The 25,239-nt window shown below is 45.6% G+C and overlaps 1 protein-coding gene across 1 annotated transcript in view; it reads right to left on the bottom strand.

Moving 5' to 3' along the window:
* Positions 1–23,925, bottom strand: part of ANP32E (acidic nuclear phosphoprotein 32 family member E) — a 65,217-nt gene extending 41,292 nt beyond the window's left edge. Inside the window, exon 1 of the mRNA XM_063947178.1 lies at positions 23,809–23,925. The gene's annotated coding sequence lies outside the window, so the exon portion shown is untranslated. The remainder of the gene's footprint in view (positions 1–23,808) is intronic.
* Between the last annotated feature and the right edge of the window lie 1,314 nt (positions 23,926–25,239).

Raw genomic sequence — 25,239 nt, forward strand, 5'->3', positions numbered from 1 at the left:
ACTCAAGACAAAGGCGCTGAGTGTGGTTTCATATAAACAAAGTCAAATACTTTAGAGTCCGTGAGAGTACTTATGGAAAGAAGACTTCCGCTTCAGTAAAACCTCATGCAGAGATGTCGTATGGATCCTCTATTTCACAGGTAACTCACGATGATATGTAATGGAAAAACAAATGACAATTCATAGTGTAGTAAGTCCAGTACCACTTAGATCTTTACAATCAATTAAGCCAGATATTCAAAGGTAGCATATATTCAAGGGTGGCGTACCCCACTCACAGTGAAAAGAATAAGGCTCCGCACATAAAGGTATCTTTTAAACTGGATAGCAGGGATATTCAATAGTATTGAAAGCGTACCATTACTCACTCAGAATGTGAATCGGATCCTCCTATAGCGGTTTCTTTGAAAAATTCTGCTTCAATCACGAACAAATGAAGTGGATAAAAACTGATTTATTTAAAATTAATTAAAAATATGAACAGGAGACCACACATAACAACTCAGGGGTAGAAGTAACAAAGCCAGTGTTACACCGCCGGCCGAAAACGGCAAACCCAGCCAGATGTAATGCACGACTACACTCCCAAGTGTAATTATGTGATACTACCTGTCCTACACCCTTTCCAGGTTGGAAAGGGTGTAGGACAGGTAGTATCACATAATTACACTTGGGAGTGTAGTCGTGCATTACATCTGGCTGGGTTTGCCGTTTTCGGCCGGCGGTGTAACACTGGCTTTGTTACTTCTACCCCTGAGTTGTTATGTGTGGTCTCCTGTTCATATTTTTAATTAATTTTAAATAAATCAGTTTTTATCCACTTCATTTGTTCGTGATTGAAGCAGAATTTTTCAAAGAAACCGCTATAGGAGGATCCGATTCACATTCTGAGTGAGTAATGGTACGCTTTCAATACTATTGAATATCCTTGCTATCCAGTTTAAAAGATACCTTTATGTGCGGAGCCTTATTCTTTTCACTGTGAGTGGGGTACGCCACCCTTGAATATATGCTACCTTTGAATATCTGGCTTAATTGATTGTAAAGATCTAAGTGGTACTGGACTTACTACACTATGAATTGTCATTTGTTTTTCCATTACATATCATCGTGAGTTACCTGTGAAATAGAGGATCCATACGACATCTCTGCATGAGGTTTTACTGAAGCGGAAGTCTTCTTTCCATAAGTACTCTCACGGACTCTAAAGTATTTGACTTTGTTTATATGAAACCACACTCAGCGCCTTTGTCTTGAGTATTTGTTTTTTATGCCATTGTTTATTAGGGTAAGGTGGCCCTTTTTTTCCTCAAGTGGCTGCACAAGTGTGTTGGCGCCTTGGGTTTCTGATTATTTGTTTATTATCATTGAGTCTGTGCTTGTTGTGCTGTTGATGTAACTTAAAATCAAGAGAAACAAGATTAAAAAAGACTTTAACCTCAGGGCAGATGTTTTCCCGTGGGAAGAATTTTGACTTGTTTTTACATTGAGGTCTCTTGATCAATGTTTTCTGGTCAGGTGGTTTCTCCGCAGTGTATGATGTTTCATCCTCCTTTTGAGTTGTCATAGGTGCTAGTTCAGACAGTTGTTTCAAGTTGCGTAGGGGTTCTTCCTCCTGTTGAGATAACGTGAGTCTTTTGAAGTCTCGGGAGATATAGGTTTCCATCTCTCTCCTACTATGGAAATTGGGTTTGTAATAATAAACAGTCTTAAGGCTAGTTTCCCATCTAAAGCGATTGAATCTATTAGTAGGTGAAAAAGAGAGACCTTTACCAAAGACAGCTATCTGATCTGGGGTTAGTTCATGTGAGGAAAGATGAATTTTTTTCAGAGTTGAGTTTGAGGTGGTATTTAATTCTTCTGAGATTGATACCGATTTGGTGATGGAGATACCCATCTTCCACTTCTTCCTCCCCCTCCTCATTTTGGTCTTGCTGGGCATCCGTGGGTACCCCTGATTTTCTCTAAAAGAGATGAAGATGCAAAGTGAGATGAGCCATCACCTCTTCTGGAGAAAATTCCCCTGTTCCAAGTTTGAATCGCTGTGGTCTTCCGTATCCGACTGCTCAACTTCAGAGGAAAATGGTGTGTAGTTCTGTCTTGAGGTATTCACTCTTGGAGGTTTTTTATTCCATCGAAGATGTTACCAGATAGGAAGTCACGTTTGTCCCTCGAGAATTTAACTTTCTTACATTCAATAATTTTGTCTTCAAAAGTTTCCAATTCCTTTTGAATCTTACTGAAAGTCTTGAAATTTCATATTTTGTTCCCATTGTTCCAACTGTTGACCCAACCAGTCAGTTTATGTGGTACATTCTTCCAGAATCAGATGATTATGCTTGATGAGTATGTTCATCAAATCTTGGGAGCATTTCAGTAGGCTGCTTTCCCATTCATTGCGCAGATTTTCCGAAGCAAGTTCAAAAGAGGGAAACAATTTTGGTCGTAGAGCCCTGGGGGTGATTTTTGCATAAAATATTGTTCTAGACTTATGAAGTCCCATTTGACTCTATGTTGTCTTTGGAGGACTCATTTTAATTGAGTGCTCACTGTCACAAAAAAGACTTTGTGTGTACTGTATGCATATTATGATGTTATTTCTAACATAGCCAGTATAAACTATTGATCAGGGACCGCGCGCCATTACAGGGGGCGGGGCTTTCCGAAGCGGGACCTGAGGCAGGAAGGCGCCATTTCCTGCTGCTGCGGATCAAGGCTGCATGCACACCGCTCCTCCAGAGACCCACGCTGCTACAGGACTCTGTGCTGGTAGCAGGGGGTCATAGAAAGGGGGGAGCACACCAGCGGTAGCACAGTTGCACTGCTGTCAGGTCATACACTTAGTAACACATTGTACTGCTGTGTTACTGTGTGCTGGTGTCTGCTCCTCAGTGTCACTCCAGGGGCTCTCTAGGGTCTGTGTGGAGGTGTTTGTCAGAGGGCTGCGCTGTTTTTACAGTTGTGTAAGATGTCTGTGGACATGGTAATGTGTGCTGCTTGTAACTCAACCCCGTCTTCAGCGGGGTCACTCATGTGTGAACAATGTTCCTTGTCTACACAAGGTCACAGTTCACAGGCACCTGACTGGCTAGGTAATTTTAAAAGAATGATTCAGAATGTTAATTCAGAATTAGCTGCAGCTATAACAGAGAGACAGGTGTTAAAACACTATTGTTTGTGGGCCAAAGCAGCAGATACCAAGAAGGCTTCTCAGCCCACTCTAGTGGTTTCACATAAATGCTCACTGCCACAGGTGCTCCAGTCTGATTCTTATTATGATCAGCCTGATGTAGATGATGATGATATGGATGAGGACTGCTCTCTGTCCCCAGGGGTGGAGGCCCTCATCTTTGCTGTGAGAGAGGCTCTTCACATACCAGATCAGTAGCCAGTTGAGTTGTATTTTAATGTTAGAGCAAAGACCTTAGCAACTTTTCCTATGTTTAAAGAGTTAAACTCCCTGGCCAAGGAAGCATGGTTAAACCCTGATAAAAAATGTAAACTTCCTCAAAGGTTTTTAACTACTTTTCCCCTCCCAGCTGAGAACAGGAAGGTATGGGAAAACTCCCCGTCAGTCGATAAGTCTGTATCCAGACTGTCTAAGAAATTGGTACTGCCGGTGCCAGGGGCTATATCCCTAAAAGAGCCAGCTGACCGTAAGATTGAGGCCACGCTCAAGGCAATATATACGGCAGCAGGCGCAGCACAACTCCCCACAATTGTATGTGGGTGGATTTTCAGTGCGGTAGTCAAGTGGTAAGATAATGTTATTGACGCTTTAGACTCTCTGCCCCGGGATGAGGTCATTACTCTGCTGCAACATATACAGGATGCTGCAAATTTTATGAGTAAGGCTATTAAGGAGTTGTGTAAGCTAAATGGGTGCACTATTGCTATAGCTGTTTTGGCGCGCAGAGCTCTGTGGTTACGTCAGTGGTCAGCAGATGCTGATTCCAAAAAGGGTGTAGAAAATCTTCCCTTTACAGGTGATGCCTTGTTTGGAGACAAATTAAATAAATGGGATCTCCCAAGCAACGGCGGGTAAGTCTACGTAACTGCCGTCGGCTGCGCCACCTGCTAGACGTTCTTACACCGGACCCTCCTTGCACTCCTTTTGTGTGGCAAGGTTCAGAGGCAGGGGCCGAGGGGTCTCCACCACTCCCAGGGGAAGTCCTGTAAACCTTCAAATGCTGTCTCCCTGGACTAGACCACCGGATTCCCTGCCGCTAAGCCGCTTATTCCCTCATTTTCTGAAGTTAGGTTTAAAGTTCCCAGACGGTGGGGGCATGGCCTAGCGCACCACTGGAGCAGACGTGTGGCATTTTAACTCCCAGCTAGCCTGTACTTTGGGAGGACTTATCTCCAGTTCTGGCGCTCACATCCAGATTTGCTGTCCCTGCCGTACCTTCTGGAGACTCCCGGCACACCCTGGTGGATTACCCGGCTGATCGGGGCCTCCAGCGGGCTGAGGCCTACCCTGCTGAGCGGAGCTGTGGACTTTCCTGGAGACTTGGGACCGAAGTCGCCTAGCCGTGGACGCGGTCCGGTGTAAAGCGGTGGCTTCAACATTTCTGCCTGACCCTCTGCGGCTTCCATTACTACCTGGACCAGCGAGATTGTGCGCCTCCTGCCCCCACAGCTTCTACCTTCTCGTGGCGGGACTCAGTGCTGGACGGCTCCTAGCCGCGGACGCGCCACGGTGGGCGGTGGCTGCTTGGCCCCCTTACCTGCTTTCCCTGCACCCCTGCATACCGCCGGACCCGGCGGGACCGCCTGATATCTGCCCCTGAGACTTCTACAGTGTTGGTGGCTTTTTGTGGAGCTCGGCGCCGGACGGCGCAAGGCCACGGCTGTGGCCTGGTGGATAAAGGTGCAGGTCTCTGTCTCCCACGTGTGTGCCCTCCTGCCTGCATCATCTGAGCTGACATCTCTCTCCCCCTGGAGCTGCCCTTGCCTGCTGAGGGTGCAGACTATACCAGGATTTCAGCAGTACTTGCCTGGTAAGATCCCAGTTGAGGGTGAGTGTGCTCCCTCCATCTTGTGACGATTTGTGTTATTAGCACATATAACAGCTTTTTTTAAACATTATTGAGGGTAATCCTCTCAAGCCGGGTCTGATCTTTGGACTAAATGGAAGGATGCTACATCGCTGAACTCTATACTCTAATTTCTGTAAAGAGACTTCCTTTCCTCTAAAGCATGGTGTCTGTGCTCTGAGCTATAATGACTTAACCAGGCCGCGCTGAGGGGACCCTGTATCACCTGTACGTTGGTATTCAGCTCGAAGATAGTTCCTTCGGATTGCACTTCAGACCTTACTTTATGTCGAGATAACTTCCAAGAAATTGACAAATACTCCAGCTAAATCCTCTCAAGCTGCAGCATTTCGATCATTGTTTGGAACTCCTGCTTCTGAATCCACTTTGTCAGCCCCTTCGTCTCCCTCTCTAGCCCCAAGCATTGTGGAAGAGAGCACGGCTGCAGGGTCCCCGGCTCTCACTCAGCTATTCAAATCTCCAGTGGAATCTTCAGATTTGTCTACCATTCTCTCCAAACTGGTCTCTTCCAACCCGCCAAGATCTGCAGCAGAACCTGCAGTCCATGGAACAACAGATACAGGATTCCATACAGACTCGTATCTCTTCTATTCAGTCTGATGTTACACAGGTCACAGATAGAGTGGTGACGGAGGAACATAGCGAGGAGGTGGACTCTAAGGTATCTGATTTGCATGATCTAATTTCTCGCCAATCCCGATCTCTGATAACCATGGGCCGCAAATTGATGATATAGACAACAGAGGGCGCAGAAATAATTGGAGGGTGCAGGGACTGCCTGAAGACGTCGCTCCCCAAAATATTGAACATGCACTGACCAAAATATTTAGTGAACTCTTGGGTGCAGATCCTGACTACCAGATTGTGTTTGACAGGGCACACCGGGCCTTACGCCCTGGAGGGGCCCCAATGGAGAGCCCACGCGACGTTATCTGCAGACTCCACTATTTTCAGGAAAAAGAGATTTTTAAGGTAGCCAGGCGTGTTCCAGACATTGATTTCAACAGTCATAAGATACAAATCTTTGAGGACCTCTCGTGGTCTACTTTGCAACACAGGCGCCTTCTACGCCCTCTTACAGAGGATCTCAAGAAACATAATATTACATTTTGCTGGGGATTCCCCTTGAGCATTCAAGTAACCCATAAAAGGGGTCCTTCTTGTTCTGCAGGAACTTGAAGGTGTCAATGACTTTTGTCCAAGTTTAGGAATTCCTGCCCCGGTTCTCCCGAATTGGCTGGACCCGTTGGAACTTTCAACATCGTCTTAACCTTGTAGGGAACAGTGGCAGAAGGTCCGCAACACTAGTCAACGACGAGCTGAAGCGTCTGAAGTTGCCACAGCTGATAAAGGCAACACAGGACGACAACAGCGGGTTGAAGTGCCCGATAAAGTCTCCATGGACACATGAATATTGGCTATATTTCTTATGTTTATGTTATACTTCCCTGTTCCCTTCAATTGATAGATAAGTAATTCACTGTCCGAGAATGTTCAGTTGATTGATTACCTAAAGAGGCTTTTTAGACAATGTCCCACCCTATACGGTTCTTTTAGGGTATGCTGTCTTGTATACAAGCTTAATATTGCTTGCCATGCCAATTTACCTATGGTCTTTACTTCTTAACTTGGTTCCGTATTATATCGGTCCAGCTCTCCTCTTTTTTTCTTCGAGCTGCTCTATTTACTAATTGATTTTATTCAATATTTAAATGCTATATACTGGTTGTACATCCTCATTCCCCTCAGACTCCCCATGCTCTGCTGTACACTTGTAGATCATGGACCGTCTTTGGTTTCCCATGACTAATAATGCAGAGTATTGTTGTTCTACCAACAGTAGTATTTTTCTGTTTTTCATTGCCTGTGTCTTTTCCCCATATTTTTCCTCTTGTGTTTTCCTGTTTTTACCTCCCTCCCTCCTCTCCCCCAATTGGGCATGGTGTCATAGGAGGTTACTCTTTCAACAAGGTAAAATGGTGCCGTGGGTGCATTGAAAGTTTTTGTTAATCTACTCGTATGGCTAACTTGAAGCTAGTATCGTTTAATGTGAAATGCTTAAATCTTCCTGAGAAAAGATCTAGGCTCCTACATTCCCTGCATACTGATAGAGCAGATGTGGTGTTCCTCCAGGAAACACATTTTAAAAATGGTGCCTCCCTGAAACTATATTCCCGCCACTTCCCACAGGGAAATTATAATGATTTCTCAGGGGCTAAGGCCAAAGGTGATGCCATCCTGTTCGCCAAACACATTAGACTGAGTGATGTATTGGAAGTTCCTATAGGTGATGAGAGAGGACTGCTAGTGAAGGCTAGTATTGCTAATCAAATTTTCACATTTGTTAATCTCTATCTCCCCAATCAGGGTCATCTGCGATTTCTGTGGAAAGCTTTAATACTGATAGAACAAAATGTAGAAGGTGTATTGGTAGTTGGTGGGGATTTTAATTGGACTCTAGAGTATCCTATAGATACCTCTACTGGTGTACCCAGATCCTCCTTAAAGGATACCAAACATTTTAAGTCAACGCTACATGATTTCCAGCTGATAGATACCTGGCGCCTGCTGCACCCTAAAGATAGAGACTACTCGTTTTAGTCACATCTGCATAATTCCTATACTCGCATAGACTATTTCTGTGTGGACCACAAATCTCTAGACATTCTTGGAGATGCCACAATAGGACAAATAGTTGGCTCTGACCGTGCCCCTATTACTCTCGTGCTATCTTTACGCCATCCCCCCACGTCATTGGAGATGGCGCTTTAATGAGCAACTTCTTCGAGACACAGACTGTCGGGCCCAAATAGAAAAGACTATAGAAGACTACATTGCTCTTAATTTGACTGATGAGGATTCCCCAGTGACAGTATGGGAGGCACATAAATGCGTGGTTAGGGGTAAATGTATCCAATTAGGCTCCCGCCTTAAAAAGCAAAAAACTGCATGCCGGGATGCCTTACGTGCTAAAATTAAAAGGCTGGAACTAACACATAAATGTACATTGACTTCTGATGTCTTGGCGGAGCTGCTAGAAGCACGGTCATCCCTGAATAGTTTATTGAGCGAGGGCACCCGCAGAGCGTTTTGTTGCTGTCGCCATAAATACTGCAGGTGGGGCAATAAACCTGGAAAACTGCTTGCACGTGCTTTAAGAGCCCAAAGGTCATTAACTTATATTAAAGCTGCTATAAATCTGCTCTGCCTGGAGAACCCTGCTGAGTGTCTGATGTGACATCCTAACCACAGGATGTATCAAGCTGCAGACTGGTGTGTGGAGCTGTGACTTTGTGATCTACTTTGCCACATTATTTGCCCACTGCTTAGGCTACCTGATTTAAGTGTTACACGGCACACCACTTTTATCATTTTTTTTTAATTGCATATTTTTTGAAGCAATAAGTATGACAGTTACACTTTACAATTGATAAAAGTATACGTTTCACATTTTAATTGAATAAAACTAAAATAATTGTACAGTGCCATTGTCTCAAGAGTTTTTCTTGACAGTTTGACCCAGAAAAGACAAACAGTTCATTAACAAGGTGTGACGTTTAAACCATGGACAAAAGACATTAGACATGACACATGTCATTATTCCAAATATAATGAAAGTTATTCATCATAACGATAAAAATAAATAAAAAATCTTTTGTGCTCGCACCCCCCAAGGGAAAAGATCACCATCTTACATTAAGTAAAGAAAAATGTAATTATAAGGCAATAGGAAGATCACCTTCTATCATTCGAGACATGTACCACATATTAGTGGAAAATGAGCAATGAATTTGTCCTCTAACGGCACTAGATAGAGTTGTAATGTAACTCCCAAACTTCGAAGAATTGTTCCACTTTCTTATCTCTTTCCAGCACCCCACCCACCCATTCCATTCTGAAAAGATAAAAGAGTTTAGTTTTAAATAAGGACAGGGATTGTTGTCCGGGATGTAGCCATACTTGTAAAATAGCTTTACAAGCCGCTACACTCATTGCAAACAATAGTCGTTTGATACCTTTGGACATGTTTTGGCCACTTGGTAAGATACCAAAATGCCCCCACTCCGGGGTTAGAGACAGATAATTTACTAGGTGTTCAGTTCAGTAATTACATATTTGCACCCAATACGGATGAATCAATGGGCAGAGTCAGAGACAATGAAATAGGTCTGCATGTGGTTCACCACACTTCCAACAGTTATGAGAAGTTGAGAGGCCTGTCAAATCGTATATTGCTAAAGGTTTTTCAATTTTTACATTCAAAAACATCTCTTTGTATCATGAGGAGGAAAGTGCCTTGCATGATTTCAGATGTGCCTGCAACAGGTCATCTATCTCCAGGTTAGGCCGGGAGGTGTGATTGCCAGGCTTCCAGACCTTTTTGACATGTGGAGTAGTCTAAATTTATTTGAAAATGTTTATACGCTATTGCGATTGCCCTTTTACTCAATGGTTCCTGTCCAAGGAATGAGTCAACTGGGTTCTGCCAATCTACCACTAAGACTGGAAATTTATCAGTAGCTTCCCGGAAGTTGCCTTTGAGTCTGGTCGTTGACCAAATTGCCAATATTACGTATCCCTCTCGATCTTCAAATATTAAAAGGATGATATGCTCGCTCCTCTTGAATGTCTGGATTATCTAGGAATGGAAGATATAGTGATTTATACGCATTAGTGTTATGTTTATGTCTCATCCAAGTCCATAATTTCTTGATGTACCGTAACAATGGGTTCTGTTTAACATGTAAGGGGACTTGTTCATGGAGAGGTAAAAAAATTACTAAGTCCCCCCCTGTAAAAACACCCCTGCTAGATCTGTGTTGGCATAATTCTCTTGATTATGTAACCAGTCTTGGAGATATCTGCCTGAGAGTACCGCAAAACATTTGGGAAATTTAGCCCACCATTAAAGATAGTCTGCTGTAATTTAATCAGTCCTTTATGCATTTTTGCCCCTTGCCAAATAAATTTCCAAAAAATCTAAAATTAATATGTTTAATATCTATATTAGGCAAGGCCTGGATGACGTACATAAGACGGGGGAATGACACCATTTTGATCAAATTTTGTCTCCCCATATAGAACAAGTAATGAGATTTCCAACTCTCCAGCTCAGTAGATATTTTTTGAATGATAGGAGTACAGTTGAGATTATAAATGTTCCGGTTGTCTAGGGATTTGAACTCCCAAGTATGTTTTATAGTCAGATCTCCAGGTCAACGGCAAGCCACCGACACCCTCTCCAAGGAAATTACCCGAGCCTAATCTAATAGCCACTGATTTTATCTAATTTACGCAGAATTCCGAAAAGTGTCCATATGATTGTAGAAGTTGAAAAATGGGTATTAGTGAGTCTGCAGGTCTGGATATGTATAATAAAATATAATCAGCAAAAACTGTCAGCTTTATTTCTGCTGCGGGGTACACTGGGCTCCACAAGGAATGGACAATGGGTGTAGAGTAGGATCTTGATCCGAGGCACCAACAGGCTCAAAGCTTTGACTGTTCCCAGAATGCATAGCGCCGCCTCCTATATCACCCCGCCTCCCTGCACAGGATCTCAGTTTTGTAGTTGGTGCTGCAGTAGCAGGCACTTAACAGAGGGGCTGCTCCAGGCAGCCCTAAGAAGAGCTTTTTTTCTGAGGAAAAAAGTGAAGACTTCAAGGGCAGCAGCAGTGTTACATGTCAGTGGACATTCACGGCTGCAGCTCCGGCTCTCCCCAGCGGCGCTGTACACTCCTGAGCCCTGGTTGCCGGGTTACTACAGCAGGAGGCTCCGGTTTTCTGTCAGGCACACATGACGGGGGCTCTCCGGGATCACGTGGCTGCGCTTTGGGAGGTGGTAAGTGGGTCCCGCTTGCGGGACCCGGTCTTTATCATGATACGGAGCGGTCAGTGGGAGGTGGGCCGCGCGTGCTGGCGGTGGACACTGTGGCAGTACAGGCGATCCCACTAGATCACCAGGGCATGGGACAGGTCAGGTTTTCTCTATAAACCGTTTTATTAGAGCCCGCAGTACCCGGTGGTTTTGCCAGCAGGGGGATAGAGCTTGGACCTGAAGCCCCTCCCCCAGCCCTAGGGCGCCATTTTCTGCAAATGTTCCCGCCCTGGAGCTGCATATCTGTCTCTCCCTCACTCCCTGGCAGTGTGTGCGGCGCCATTATCCCTCAGCTCACTGTTCCTGGGAATGCTTGGGCAAATCCTCCTATGTAAAGCCGCCTGGTTGTCAGTGCTGTGACTTTACAAGACACTTAAGTATTCTAACTGCCTTTTTTAGTCAGTGTTAGTTAAGAAAGAGTGCACTTAGTCAGGGTTTCCTAGTACAATTACCCTGTGATATACATCCAGTTCTTACTGTGTACTGTTATATCTATTGTTATATAGCTGTGTAAGCTAGTCCATTGCAGTATTATTGTTAGTAATAACCTCTGCATTGTACAAACTGTGACTATTTGTGTGTGCATTTGATAGCTGAGTGGTGTCCATTTTGTGTCTTTCACTCAACCTGCTATCCCTATATTCTATAACCCGAGGGGGCTTTGTGCGTCAGGTTTTATCTAATATAGGATTTTCACAAAGATATACTGTATTACGTATTTTTCTCTGTAATTTAGTCACCATATCTCTCCTTTATCTCTGCTGGTGCTGACTACACTGCGCAGGGGTTTGGGCTAGAGGTATTGTGCTGCTGACAAATTGTACTGTGTTACCTGATACTGCAAGTTATATCATGTCTGCTTCTGAGGGTAACGGTTCTGGGGCTGAACACACTGCCAGTGTTGCTGAAGTCGCAGATACCTATGAGGAGAATACAGCAGCTTTGGGCTCTGGTTCTGGGGGCTCCTTGCCCCCCAGTGGGACGGTGGCAACGGGGGCAAATAATGACCCGCCGTGAGCCGCTTTTTCCACGCTTCTGCATACACTAGTTCATAAACTAACACCCCCTATGGGACCCCCAATGCCGGTACAACCGTTTGTGGTCCCTGCAGCTAACCCGCCGTGGGCGGACGATTTATCTGCTCAAATAAAGAAGTTGAACCAGTCCCTGACTACTAAAAAGTCTGACCGTCGCTCGCCTACTTCCAAGGGGTCCTCTAAGCGAGCGCTTGTCTCCTCACAATCCACTGCTGTCACTGACACCTCGTCGGATGAAGACGGCACTTACACTGACCCCACAGGTTCTGAATCAGATACGGCTGATGGGGAGGGTGGTTCACATGTGGATGTTCCTGATCTTTTGGAAGCTATTAAGTTAATTTTACAGATTACGGATGATCCCGAGCCATCCGTTCCTCCTAAGAAACCAGATAGGTTCAAGCGTCAGAAGGTGATTAAACAAGTTTTACCTCACTCTGACCACCTAATTGATATACGTCAGGAACCCTGGGAAAACCCGGGTACGAAGTTTGTGCCTCAAAAGAAGATGCTGGCTCGCTATCCCCTCGCGCCGGAGCTGTCTAAGAATTGGGAAATGCCTCCTCCAGTGGACTCACATGTGGCTAGGATGGTGGTTTCCTCAGCTCTACCGGTCACCACCGTCACGTCTCTAAAAGAGCCTACGGATAAACGTGTGGAGGGTTGTCTGAAAGCGATTTACACCCTCACGGGTGCTGCACAAAGGCCCACTATTGCAGCTACTTGGGCTGCAGAGGCCATTGAAGCATGGGCCTTGGAGTTAGATGCTGAAATCTCCTCTGACCATGCTAGACAATGCTTGTCTTATATTGTCACAGCTTCTCGTTATATTAAAGATGTGGCTTCTGATGCCGATATCCTGGCAGCCAAGGCCTCTACTACGTCAGTCCTGGCTCGCCGGATATTGTGGCTGAGATCCTGGTCTGTGGATCTGGACTCTAGAAAAACCCTGGAGGTACTCCCTTTTAAGGGAGATATTCTGTTTGGGGAGGATTTAAATAAGATTGTGGCTGACGTGGCTATTGCCAAAACTGCCTGTCTGCCAAGTACTGCTCCTTTTGTGTCGAAGGCTAAAGGTACTTCCTTTCGCCCCTTTCATCCTTCAGGTAAAGCAAAAGGTCAGGCGTACAACAAGCAGGCCCGCACTTCCAAACCTGGTAAGCCTAAGCCCAAAAGAGCCTGGGCGGCCCGTCAGACAGCTTCCAAGACAGATAAGCCTGCCGCATGACGGGGCGGGCCTCCCTCTGGGGGATCCCAGGGTGGGGGGCCGGCTTCTAGGGTATACCCAGGAATGGTTGAAGACCACTTCAGATGCCTGGGTACGGGAAGTCGTCACTCGAGGTTACGCCATAGCCTTCAAAAACCGACCCCCTCATCAATTTTGCCAGACAGATGTCCCGTTGGACAAGACAAAGGCAAACACTCTACATTCGGTGGTACTGACCCTCCTGGATACAGGAGTTGTAGTATAGGTGCCTCTTGCGCAGAGGGGCCGGGGGTACTATTCTCCGCTGTTTCTAGTCCCGAAACCGAATGGGTCCTCCCGGCCCATTCTCAACCTCAAGGCATTGAACAGGTTTGTGAAGGTTTCCAAGTTCCTTATGGAAACCCTTCGCTCTATAGTTCTGCCCTTGGAACCTGGGGACTTCATGGTCTCCCTGGATATACAGGATACTTACATGCATATTCCTATAGCAGTGTCTCATCAGCAATAGAGATTTGCAACTGCAATTACCAGTTTCGGGCGTTACCTTTTGGTTTAACAACGGCTCTGCGAGTCTTTACAAAAGTCATGGCGGTGAAGACGGTGGTACTCCGCCGTCAAGGGGTCAGGATACTGCCGTATTTGGACGACTTGTTAATCCTGGCAAATTCCCCAGAACTTCTCCTGCGTCATCTAGATGTGACGGTCCGGTTTCTGCAAGCCCACGGGTGGCTCATCAACTGGAAGAAGTCATCCCTGATCCCTGCTCAGAGCATGGTGCATCTGGGAGCACTATTGAACACTCGCAACCAGCGGTTGTTCCTGTCTCAGGAGAAAGTCCTGAAACTTCAGGACAGGATTCGTTGCTTCCTATCTCGTCCGCAAGTGTCGATACATTCGGCGATGCAGGTGCTGGGCCTCATGGTGTCAGCATTCGACATGGTGGAGTACGCTCAATTTCACTCTCGCCCTCTCCAGAGGCTGATTCTAGCCAAATGGGACGGCCTACCTCACCGGATCAGGTCTCAAATGATCTCATTGACTCCGGAGGTCCGTCTGTCGATGCTCTGGTGGCTCCAGGACCAACAAATGTGCAGGGGCCGTCCGTTCTGGATATCCGACTGGGTCCTGTTGACGACAGATGCCGGTCTAAGAGGTTGGGGCGCGGTGCTGGAGCAACACTCCCTTCAGGGGCGGTGGACCAAGGAGGAGTCCCTCCTCTCGATCAATATTCCTGAGATGCGGGCGGTCTTCAATGCCTTGAACCTAGCCCAGCATTTAATTCAGAACCGTCCTGTTCAAGTACAGTCGGACAACGCCACCACAGTGGCTTACATAAATCATCAAGGCGGCACTCGAAGCCGCTTAGCAATGAAGGAAGTCTCACGGAATCTACAGTGGGCAGCACGCCATCTACCGGCCATATCGGCAATATTCATTCTTGGAGTCCTGAACTGGGAAGCGGACTTTCTCAGTCGTCAGGACGTGCATGCCGGCGAGTGGGGCCTCCATCCAGAAGTGTTTCAACTCCTAGTGGAAAGGTGGGGCCTTCCAGACGTAGATCTGATGGTGTCTCGACACAATTACAAGGTTCCGGTCTTCGGAGCAAGGACAAGGGATCCTCAAGCAGCATTCGTGGATGCGCTGGCAGTACCGTGGAGGTTTCGGCTGCCGTACGTGTTCCCTCCGGTGTCACTCCTGCCTAGGGTAATTCGGAAGTTCAAGCAAGAAAAAGGAATTCTGCTTCTCATAGCTCCAGCGTGGCCCAGACGGCACTGGTTCTCAGACCTGCAAGGCCTATCGTCAGAGCGTCCAATTCTACTTCCACAACGCCCAGACCTCCTCGTTCAGGGCCCCTGTGTCTACCAGGACCTAGCCCGGCTGTCTTTGACGGCGTGGCTCTTATAGCTTCCGTCTTAAGGGCTAAAGGGTTTTCTGAGGCGGTCATTCAAACTATGTTGCGGGCCCGGAAACCGGCTTCGGCTCGGATTTACTATAGGGTCTGCCATTCTTACTTTGTTTGGTGCGCATCTAACGATATAGCCAAGTTGTTGGCTTTTCTTCATCAGGGCCTGGACTTAGGCCTGCATCTGGCCTCCCTCAAGGTTCAAATATCTGCCTTGTCGGTGTGGTTTCAGAGAAAAATTGCGACCTTACCGGATGTGCATACCTTTACTCAGGGCGTGTTGCGTATCCAACCTCACTATGTCCCGCCTGTAGCTCCTTGGGACTTGTCGTGGTTTTGGAGGCATTACAAGAGTCTCCGTTTGAACCTTTTGGTTCAGCTGACCTTAAGTGGCTTTCCCTTAAGGTGGTGTTTCTGCTGGCTATTGCTTCAGCTAGAATAGTGTCGGATTTGGGTGCCTTGTCCTGTAGTTCCCCATATCTGATATTTCACTGTGACCAGGCGGTTCTTAGGACTCGTTCCGGCTATCTACCTAAGGTGGTTTCTTTGTTCCACCTTAATCAGGAGATTGTAGTTCCGGCACTTGTTTCCCCTGATCTGTCTCCCAAAGAGCGGTCTTTGGATGTGGTACGGGCTCTCCGTATCTATGTGAAGAGAACTGCTCCTATTAGGAAATCTGATTCTCTTTTTGTTGTGTTTGGGTTTCACAAACGTGGCTGGCCTGCTCACAAGCAAACTCTGGCCAGATGGATTAGAATGGTGATTGCACATGCTTATGTGAAGGCTGGTCTTTGTGCTCCTGATCACATTAAGGCCCATTCTACTCGGTCTGTTGGACCTTCTTGGGCGTCCCAACGTGGTGCGACCCTTGAACAATTGTGCAAGGCGGCTACGTGGTCCTCTGTGTACACGTTCATACGGTTCTATGCCTTCGATACTGCCGCTTCCCAGGATGCTTCCTTTGGACGCCGGGTTCTTGTGCCCGCTACAGTGCGTCCCCTCCCATAAGGAACTGATTTAGGACATCCCCATTGTCCATTCCTTGTGGAGCCCAGTGTACTCCGCAGCAGAATACGAGTTTTATGGTAAGAACTTACCTTTGTTAAAACTCTTTCTGCGAGGTACACTGGGCTCCACAAGGCACCCACCCTGACGCACTTAGCTTCTTTGGGTTGGTATAGCATTAGCCGCTGACACGTCTCCTTTCGTGAGAATGCGGTGTTGTGGCTACTAACCGTTGTTGTCTCTTTTCCTGCTACTGCATTGGACTGGTTAACTAAAAATGAGATCCTGTGCAGGGAGGCGGGGTGATATAGGAGGCGGCGCTATGCATTCTGGGAACAGTCAAAGCTTTGAGCCTGTTGGTGCCTCAGATCAAGATCCTACTCTACACCCATTGTCCATTCCTTGTGGAGCCCAATGTACCTCGCAGAAAGAGTTTTAACAAAGGTAAATTCTTACCATAAAACTCGTTTTCTCTGCTCCCAATCTTAATCCCTTGAAACTGAGGATCATTTTGTAAAAGGCTTAAAGGGGGATCAATAGCCAAATTAAATAGGCGCGGGGAGAGGGGTCAGCCCTGATGAGTTGATGACATTACTGCAATGTCCATTGAGTAATAGAGAAGTTGATGGGGACATATACAAATATTGAATAGTTTTAATGAAGTCTGAGTGAAAGTTTCTGGATTGCAGGACCGAAAAAAAGATGTGGCCATAACACTGTGTCGAAAGCATTCGTAGTGTCTAGGCTTAACAGAATATTTTGGCCTTGAGATGATTGGTAAAGATGAAATAATGGCAGCTAATGCTGCTTGGAACCCTTAAACGGAATGCTTATTTAGAATAAACCCAAGTTGCTGTCATGTTAATGCATGAGGAATGTCTTGAAGCCTATCTGCAATGATTTTCGCAAATAATTTTATGTCTGTGTTCAGTAGTGAAATAAGTCTGTATGAACCTATTTGTTGTGGGTCTCGATTAGGTGTGGGAGTCAGAATAGTGTGAGCCGATGTAAAGTGTTGAAAAGGAGTATGATGTTGCATAATATCATTGAACAGTTCAAGTAAAGTGGGGGCAATATGTGGCTGGAGAATCTTATAAAATTCATTGGAAAGGCTGTCCGGTCCTAGGGATTTATGTAGGTGAAGTTTTGAAATGGACGAAGTGTAATGGCCCCACATAAGGATTCAGATTGGGAGGCAGATTAGCATCCCTTTATAGCCTGTCATGAGTCTCTTTGTTAAAAGGAAGAGTTGAGAACAGATTAGTAAACTAAGATTCAAAGGGGGAGATTCAAATGTTTGAAAAGTCGGTTGGGTGTCTGTCTATTAGATAGGAAAAAACAGACTCCCAACTGACTTTTCAAGCATTTGAATCTCCCCCATTATGTTTTAAGAAAGAGTATGAGTCCGTTGTTGCCAAGAGGCTGCCCACTTTATTCCCCCATTAATAGTATTTGAATCAAGAGAATATTAGATCCTACTTGGTTTGAGATAGCAAAAAGTAATTTAAGTAACTGTTTATCTTGGATGTATTGTTGTAAGGATTCTTCGCCAGAAGAGGCTAAATGCGCTTGCAGGGCATTGGTTAATGACTCATGTAAGGAGCGGTAAGTTGTTTTTTTGTCTAGCAACATTCTAATATTTGTCTGCAGAGAACTGTTTTACCTGCACCCCAGAATATGGCAGGCCTATATTAGTGCTCTAAATTGTTGTCTAAATAGTTCATCCAATTATTAGTTAAAAATGTGTGAAAAATCATCAGATTGATAAAGATGACTGGTAAAATTCGTGTGTTCTTATCAAGCATAAAGGATACTGGAGTGTGATTGGATACTACTTTGTTGGTGATATCAGTGCCTTTGACCCATGTGACCAGAAGTCTGCTGTCAGAACGTTGTCAATTCTGCACAGGAATGATGGACCCCAGAATAGAATGTGAATGATCTGTCTGTAGGATTTAGGAGACGCCATATGTCAGTGAGCTGACAGAGGATCTCAAAATTTTAATTTGTTTCCAGAAGTTGGAGCCTATATTTAGTGGCGGGGGTCTTTTGTCTAAGGTAAGGTCATTCACTGAGTTCAGGCTCCCCCCCCCCCATATAAGGTGAAAATTGCTCTGTTGCAAGAAGTAGGTCTTGCAACAAATCAGAAGATGCTACATTCGGAGCATACACATTCACTAATGTATATTTAAAACCCCAAATGTCAAGAATTAAATAACGGCCCTCCTGAGTCAATTACTGAATTCAACAGAGTGTATTGAAGGTTTTTGTTAAATAATATGGCCACCCCTTGAGGCCTTTCTCTGATAATCTGCCAAGATATATTGATTTAGCCAAGAGGCTTTAAGGGATGACCCTGTTCCTGCCACCTAGTGAGTTTCTTGGAGGAACATTATTTGAGGGCAATTTTTTGTAGGTGCGTAATCACTTTTTTGCATTCTATTATCGAATTAAGGCTACCCACGTTCCAGGAAAGAATTTTAAAGGGCGAGTCTGAAGAAGAGGTGTTCCTCGCTGGAGTATTTATGCTAGCCAATACCCGTATGAGGATAGATGATCAGAATAAGAGAATATATAACATCTACCCTCTCCCCATCCCAACGAGAAGAGAGTTTTGGGCAAGAACAACACCGAATGAAGAGGCATCTAGTGACTAGGGGAAGGGAGGCGAGGCACATATAAAAGAAAAGGCAAAATGCAAAAAATACACATTGCTTCTCACAACATTTTCTAAATTTTGCAAACAGTAATAGAAACCCAACAAATGCCACATAATATATTGGCAGTTGCATTAAGTACTTAAAACGCAAGTACAATGTAGGTATCAGAATTGAGTAGCTCTTACATGGGTATATAACCTTTTGATTAAGAACGGTAGTTAAGGATAAAAAGTGTGGTGCATTGTCAACGATTAGAAGGACTGCCAGGGTCAAGCATTCTGGTGACATCAATTTTGGCTTCCTTAGGGTCCGAAAAGATTAGTGTGCTACCATTATCTTGGATTCGCAGCTTTGCTGGATACATTAGTGCGACTCATGTGTTATTTTCATGAAGTAGTTTACAAATACTGGAAAATTCCTTCCGTTTCTGTGCTACAGAGGCGGAGAAGTCTTGGAAGATAAGGATTTGTGTTCCATTTACTACCAGTTGGGGAGTTTTACGGTAGGTATGTAACACACATGTTCCTTCATGCGGAAGTCCACGAGCTATGACTGGTCTGGGTCTAGTATTGGTGTCTGGCCAATTAGGGCCAATATGGTGTTCAGATTCAATGTGGGGTAGCAGTGTGGTATCTGAAATTACCAGTTCCCTGAAGACCTCAATGGTGAGGTATTCTGCTAGCTGTGAGTCTCGGATAGTTACGGGGATACCTATAAATCTCAAATTACACCTCCTATCTGTTTTCCAAGTCATCTATTTTGGCTTGCATGGTCTGAGTTGAAGTTGTGTGCATGTCTGAGGATAGCTGAAGTGTACGTATGTATTTGATCCACAGAGTCACCAACTCTCTGTTCCAGTGAGTTAAGTCTGGAGGAGTTAGCTTTTATTTTAGCCAGCGTTGTATCCAGGGCCGGTTCTATGATATGTGGCGCCCCGGGCAAAATATGGGGGGCGTGGCTTCGATTGGGGGCGTGGTCAGCGCGCTGAAAAAAATAAAAAAAATGAAATAAAAAGTATACTTACCATTCCCGTTCCTGATCCAGACCCCCTCCGCCGGCGGCGCCGCTCTTCTCCTCTCCTCCTCTCTTCTGTTCTCTTCGATCTATGGGAGAGACGTTATTACGTCTCTCCCATAGAACAGCATAGACACTAGAGGTCAATTATGACCCCTAGTGTCTGTGCCACTATGCTGTGCGGTGCGCGATGACGTCATCGCGCATCGCACAGCAAAGGTCCTCTAGACGAAGGGAAACTAGACCGTAGCGTCTAGTTTCCCTTCATGGAGAGGACCTTTGCTGTGCGGTGCGCGATGACGTCATCGCGCACCGCACAACTAAGGTCCTCTCCATGAAGGGAAACTAGACGCTACGCGTCTGGTTCCCTTCAAAGCGGGGGGGCACAGCAGGGCACTACGGGGGGCACAGTGGCGGATCTTGCCCTGGTGCGGCGCCCTCCGGATGGCGCCGGCGCCCTCCGGAAGGCGGCGCCCCGGGCAAAAGTACCGCTTGCCCGTGGCAAGAACCGCCACTGGTTGTATCTAGGAGTGTTTGAATTTGTTCAAGTTTTCTGTCAATTAGTGGTATATGTACAAATATTTTGGCAAACTAAGGCATCAGAATTATATAAAGTTCCTGATCCATTTGTAAATAGAAAAGGTTGGGTAATAGAAGTGTCTGCCACTTCCCCTGAAGATGTATTAATGAGTGAAGGAGAGGGTGGATTATATTTCCCTGAGGAATTCTTGCTTTTGCTCACTCTCGTATTGACAGTAAAGAACAATAGAAATGTGACTGAGCTACTCAATATGATCACTCAAAAATCACATTGTTATGGTTAAATGAAACAATTCGTTACAATAAAGCGATTCTCAGACTTGACCACAGTACCACAGTACAAGGGATTCAACAAGTTATTGAAATATAATTACCGTGAGTCACCACTAGGTGGGGGTTTTGCATAAGAAATGGAACTCGATTTCTCTAGCTGATGTAGAAATATTGTGGAACACATGATTGGCACATAATGCAAAGAGAAAAATAATTATCACTTTCTACCACTATGAGCGATTTTTATAACGTCAGGATGTGAGCTAATAGGCCACCATAGTAAGTAATGTTATTAGATTGATAGTAGAGTCACTGTGAAGTGATCAATATAAAACTGGATTTAAATGAGATCAAACTGACCACAAGGTGGTGGTGTTATGTGACACTAAAAAAACAAGTAGATCAGTGGTTCTCAAACTCGGTCCTCAGGACCCCACACAGTGCATGTTTTGCAGGTAACCCAGCAGGTGCACAGGTATATTCATTATTCACTGACACATTTTAAAAGGTCCACAGGTGGAGCAAATGATTTCACTTGTGATTCTGTGAGGAGACTTGCAAAACATGCACTGTGTGGGGTCCTGAGGACCAAGTTTGAGAACCTGTGAAGTAGATAATCCTCATAGGTTTGAATGGGACCATTACATGGCAGAGATATATTACATCAGTGGTTCTCAAACTCGGTCCTCAGGACCCCACACAGTGCATGTTTTGTAGGTAACTCAGCAGGTGCACAGGTGTATTAATTACTCACTGACACATTTTAAAAGGTCCACAGGTGGAGCTAATTATTTCACTTGTGATTCTGTGAGGAGACCTGCAAAACATGCACCGTGTGGGGTCCTGAGGACCGAGTTTGAGAACCTGTGTATTACATACAATAAACCAGGCAGATAGTTTACACACCAATTTGAATATTACCACTAATCAAATCATTTAGCCGTGGTGTATAGCGAATAAGCAACAGAGTGTCACAAGCAATTATAATCTTTCTTTAACAGTAATGAATATATGATCCTGCTAGAAAATTATCTCCTAAAGCAAACAACTGCTCAGGTACACGTGTCTCACCCAGTTCTGTACTCTCCCTGGAATGCACAGCTTTTTTATTCTAGCAAGAGTTTCCATGTGTCCGGAAGAGTTCAGAAGGTAACTGTATTCTTTGTAGCGTCCTGCAACTTGCAGATTAGATTACTCCACAGGGCCGGTTCTTGCCCTTGTGGTGCCCCGGGCAAAATGTTAGGGGCGTGGCTTAATACGGGGGCGTGGTCAGTTACACCCCCATTTGTAGCGCAGCTGAAAGAAAAGAAGAAAAAAAAAAGTATACTTACATCCTCGCTCCTGATTCCAGACCTCCGTCGGTGTCGCTCCTCTCCTCGGATGCATAGACACTAGAGGTCAATTATGACCCCTAGCGTCTGTGCCACAATGCTGTGCGGTACGCGATGATGTCATCGCGCACCGTACAGCAAAGGTCCTCTCCACGAAGGGAAAATAGACACGTAGCGTCTGGTTCCCTTCACAGTGGGGGGGAGGGGGGGAAACTGCGGGGGGCACAGTGGCGGATCTTGCCATGGAGCCCTCCGGAAGGCGACGCCCCGGGCAAAAGTCCTGCTTGCCCGTGGCAAGATCCGCTACTGTTACTCCAGTATGTCCAGCATAGAGGAAGTAGCAGGGTGGAAGGTTGGAGGTGGATAGGAGGGGGGAAGGGGGGGAGATGGGGTAACACAGAAGGAGGGCAGTAATAAAACTATAGGGAAAATGGACATTATTAAAAGTGTGTTAGCATAGAGAGAGAGTGGGTGACAAGTAAAGTTAGTGGCGCCGGCTGAATCTCAAAAATGAAGAACAGAAACAAATTGATAAATTAAAAAATGAAACATACATTTATTAAAATAATTAAAATGAAGCTGGTGTATTATCAAGAGGGTAATTGATAATAAAATTGAGAGTCTCTCAAATTATCCTAGGGCCACTTGTATTTCCATTAAGGTAATAATCACAGGTATTCTGGCTAGGACTCAGTCCTCCAAGGTATCCTCATAAGATTTCAGATAGAGATATTACCATGGTCTCAGATGAAAGTCCCCTTGGTTCTCAATTGCAGATCGAGGTCCAATAGCAGCAGGGGAATGAGCAGAGACTTCAGATGGAAACTGCTGATAGGGATCCTGGAGGATTTGAAGTCCAGAAATTGCCAGATGATTCCAGATGGTGGTTATAGTGCCCGTGGTCAGGAAGAAATATAGCTCAACGCGTTTCGCTGGTCTAGGTCACCGCCAGCTTCCTCAGGAGCATATGTTACATTGCCGGCAGTTGGGATCCTGGCGGTCAGGATACTGATGCCGGAATCCCGGCTAACGGGCTATTTCCACGACACCCATAGAATGGGAATAGAACCTGTGGCGAGCGCAGCAAGTCCTCAAGGGGCTTGCTAGCGCTCGCCCCTCTGCTGGCATTCTGGGGGCCGGGATCCCATACCCAACATGTAAGAACAGCCAGATTACTGCACCTGCAGAGCTAACACTCTACATGGGCCGTAAAGGAGAGGAGTGCTCAGCAGTAAGAACAGCCAGATAACTGCACCTGCAGAGCTAACACTCTACATGAGCTGTACAGGGGAGGAGTGCTCAGCAGTAAGAACAGCCAGATAACTGCACCTGCAGAGCTAACACTCTACATGAGCCATACAGGGGAGGAGTGCTCAGCAGTAAGAACAGCCAGATAACTGCACCTGCAGAGCTAACACTCTACATGAGCTGTAAATGGGAGGAGGGCTTTTCAGTAAGTAGATATAGATAAGTCACTGTTCATACAGCACACTAGGTGTCATACTTGCCTACCTGACCCTCTCCATGAGGGAGAAAATGCTCTGTTCCTGGACTCTCCTGGTAATGTATGATTGCCATCACCTGTGGTGAAACACCTTTCTTATCAATTACCTAGCTCACCACAGGTGATGGCAATCATACATTACCAGGAAAGATCAGGAACAGAGCATTTTCTCCCTCATGGAGAGGGTCCGGTAGGCAAGTATGCTAGGTGATAAACCCCAAGCAAGGGTGTCATTGGGGCAGCTGTTATGGAGCCCATAGCCGAGGGGAGGTTGTCTACCTTGTCTTTCCAATGCAAGTGTTTTCTCCATTGGGAGGTATATGGTGCCCTTACGTATGTTACTATGGAGCTCACAAATGAGTAGTCACACCCCTGACCCCAAAACACGTGCACCCCTACCTTTCCAGTCTGCACTTGTCTGTAAATGACACGTGGTGTTCCTGTGAGGACCTCAGCACAGAATCACAGTGCCGCTCTGCATCCTCCTGCTCTGTGTGTGTGAGCGCCTGTCCACGTCACTACACACAACTGTTACTAGTGCTGCCCATCTTGAGATCAGTGTGGCCCCTTCCACCGTGTGTGTGCTTACATTTCGGGGCGGGAACTGTGCAGCAACAATGTGATTGCATGGAACCGCCCTGACTTGTGTTAGTATCACCGGAGTGCCGTGGGTGTGTATGTAATGCTCTGCGTCTAGGCCGAGCATACAGGGAAGGGAAACATACCTCCCAACATGACCCTCTCCAGGAGGGACACGATGCTCTGCTTCTGGATTTTTTCTCAATGTATGATTATCTGCACCTGTGTTGAACAGGTAATGGATAAGAAAGGTGTTTCAGTACAGGTGACGGCAATCATACATTAAGGGAGAAGTCCAGGAGCAGAGCATTCTGTCCCTCCTGGAAAGGGTCATGTTGGGAGGTATGGGGAAGTGGCACCCTGTGAAAGTGGGCAAGTCTCCCGGAGCTGCCGTCCACCCAGATACCCACAAAGTGGGCGGACTGGGTGTCCGATTATGTGATTTGGCTGAATTGTATAATTTTAGCCATGCCACCCACTGTACAATGCCTGTAATCTCAGCATTGTATAGCGGGCAACGTGGCTACAATGAGATCGCACAGCCACGCTCCCTTAAAGCCTCCTACACTGCATCACGCCCCCTATGCCAAGCCATGTCCCCACATTGTTCTGTATATTCAGAAATATCATTTAAAAGTGCCATGATATATAAAATCTGCTGGCTGTGCATCCATAGCATGTAAGCCAACACACGATATGTTTACAGTATGCTGGATGTATGCTGTTACTATGTAATCATAGGGAGTATTTTAAAATATTGAACATATCTAGATTCAGATTCATTTTTTGTACTATAGGTTTGATTCATCCCCCCCTGTCAGCTGTTTTGAACAGGTTACTTGATAACAAAGATGTTTCAGCAGAGGTGACGGCAATCTTAAATTGAGAGAGAAGTCCAGGAACAGATCAGTTTGTTCCTCCTGGAAAGGGTCATGTTGGGAGGTATAGTGTGATGGTAGGAGCATCACATTTACCATAAAGACGTAGCTAATCTTAAAGTTTGTTCGACAGGTCTGCTGAATAGTGTGTGCAAAAAATTTGGTGATCAAATTTCCTCAATTTAAACTCTGCATGTTACCTATGACCATCTTAAAAATGATATTAGAAGCATATGTATATAGCATTGCAGTGTTTGAAAGTGATGCTAATCTTTATTTTTTATTTTAAAGTTGTTTTTAAACTATTGAACTTTACACAGCATTTTCTTTTTTCACCACATGGTGGCAGCACCATTCTACAAAAAAACCCCGA

The sequence above is a fragment of the Pseudophryne corroboree genome, chromosome 12 (genome assembly GCF_028390025.1).
Source record: "Pseudophryne corroboree isolate aPseCor3 chromosome 12, aPseCor3.hap2, whole genome shotgun sequence".
Classification (NCBI taxonomy): Eukaryota; Metazoa; Chordata; class Amphibia; order Anura; family Myobatrachidae; genus Pseudophryne; species Pseudophryne corroboree.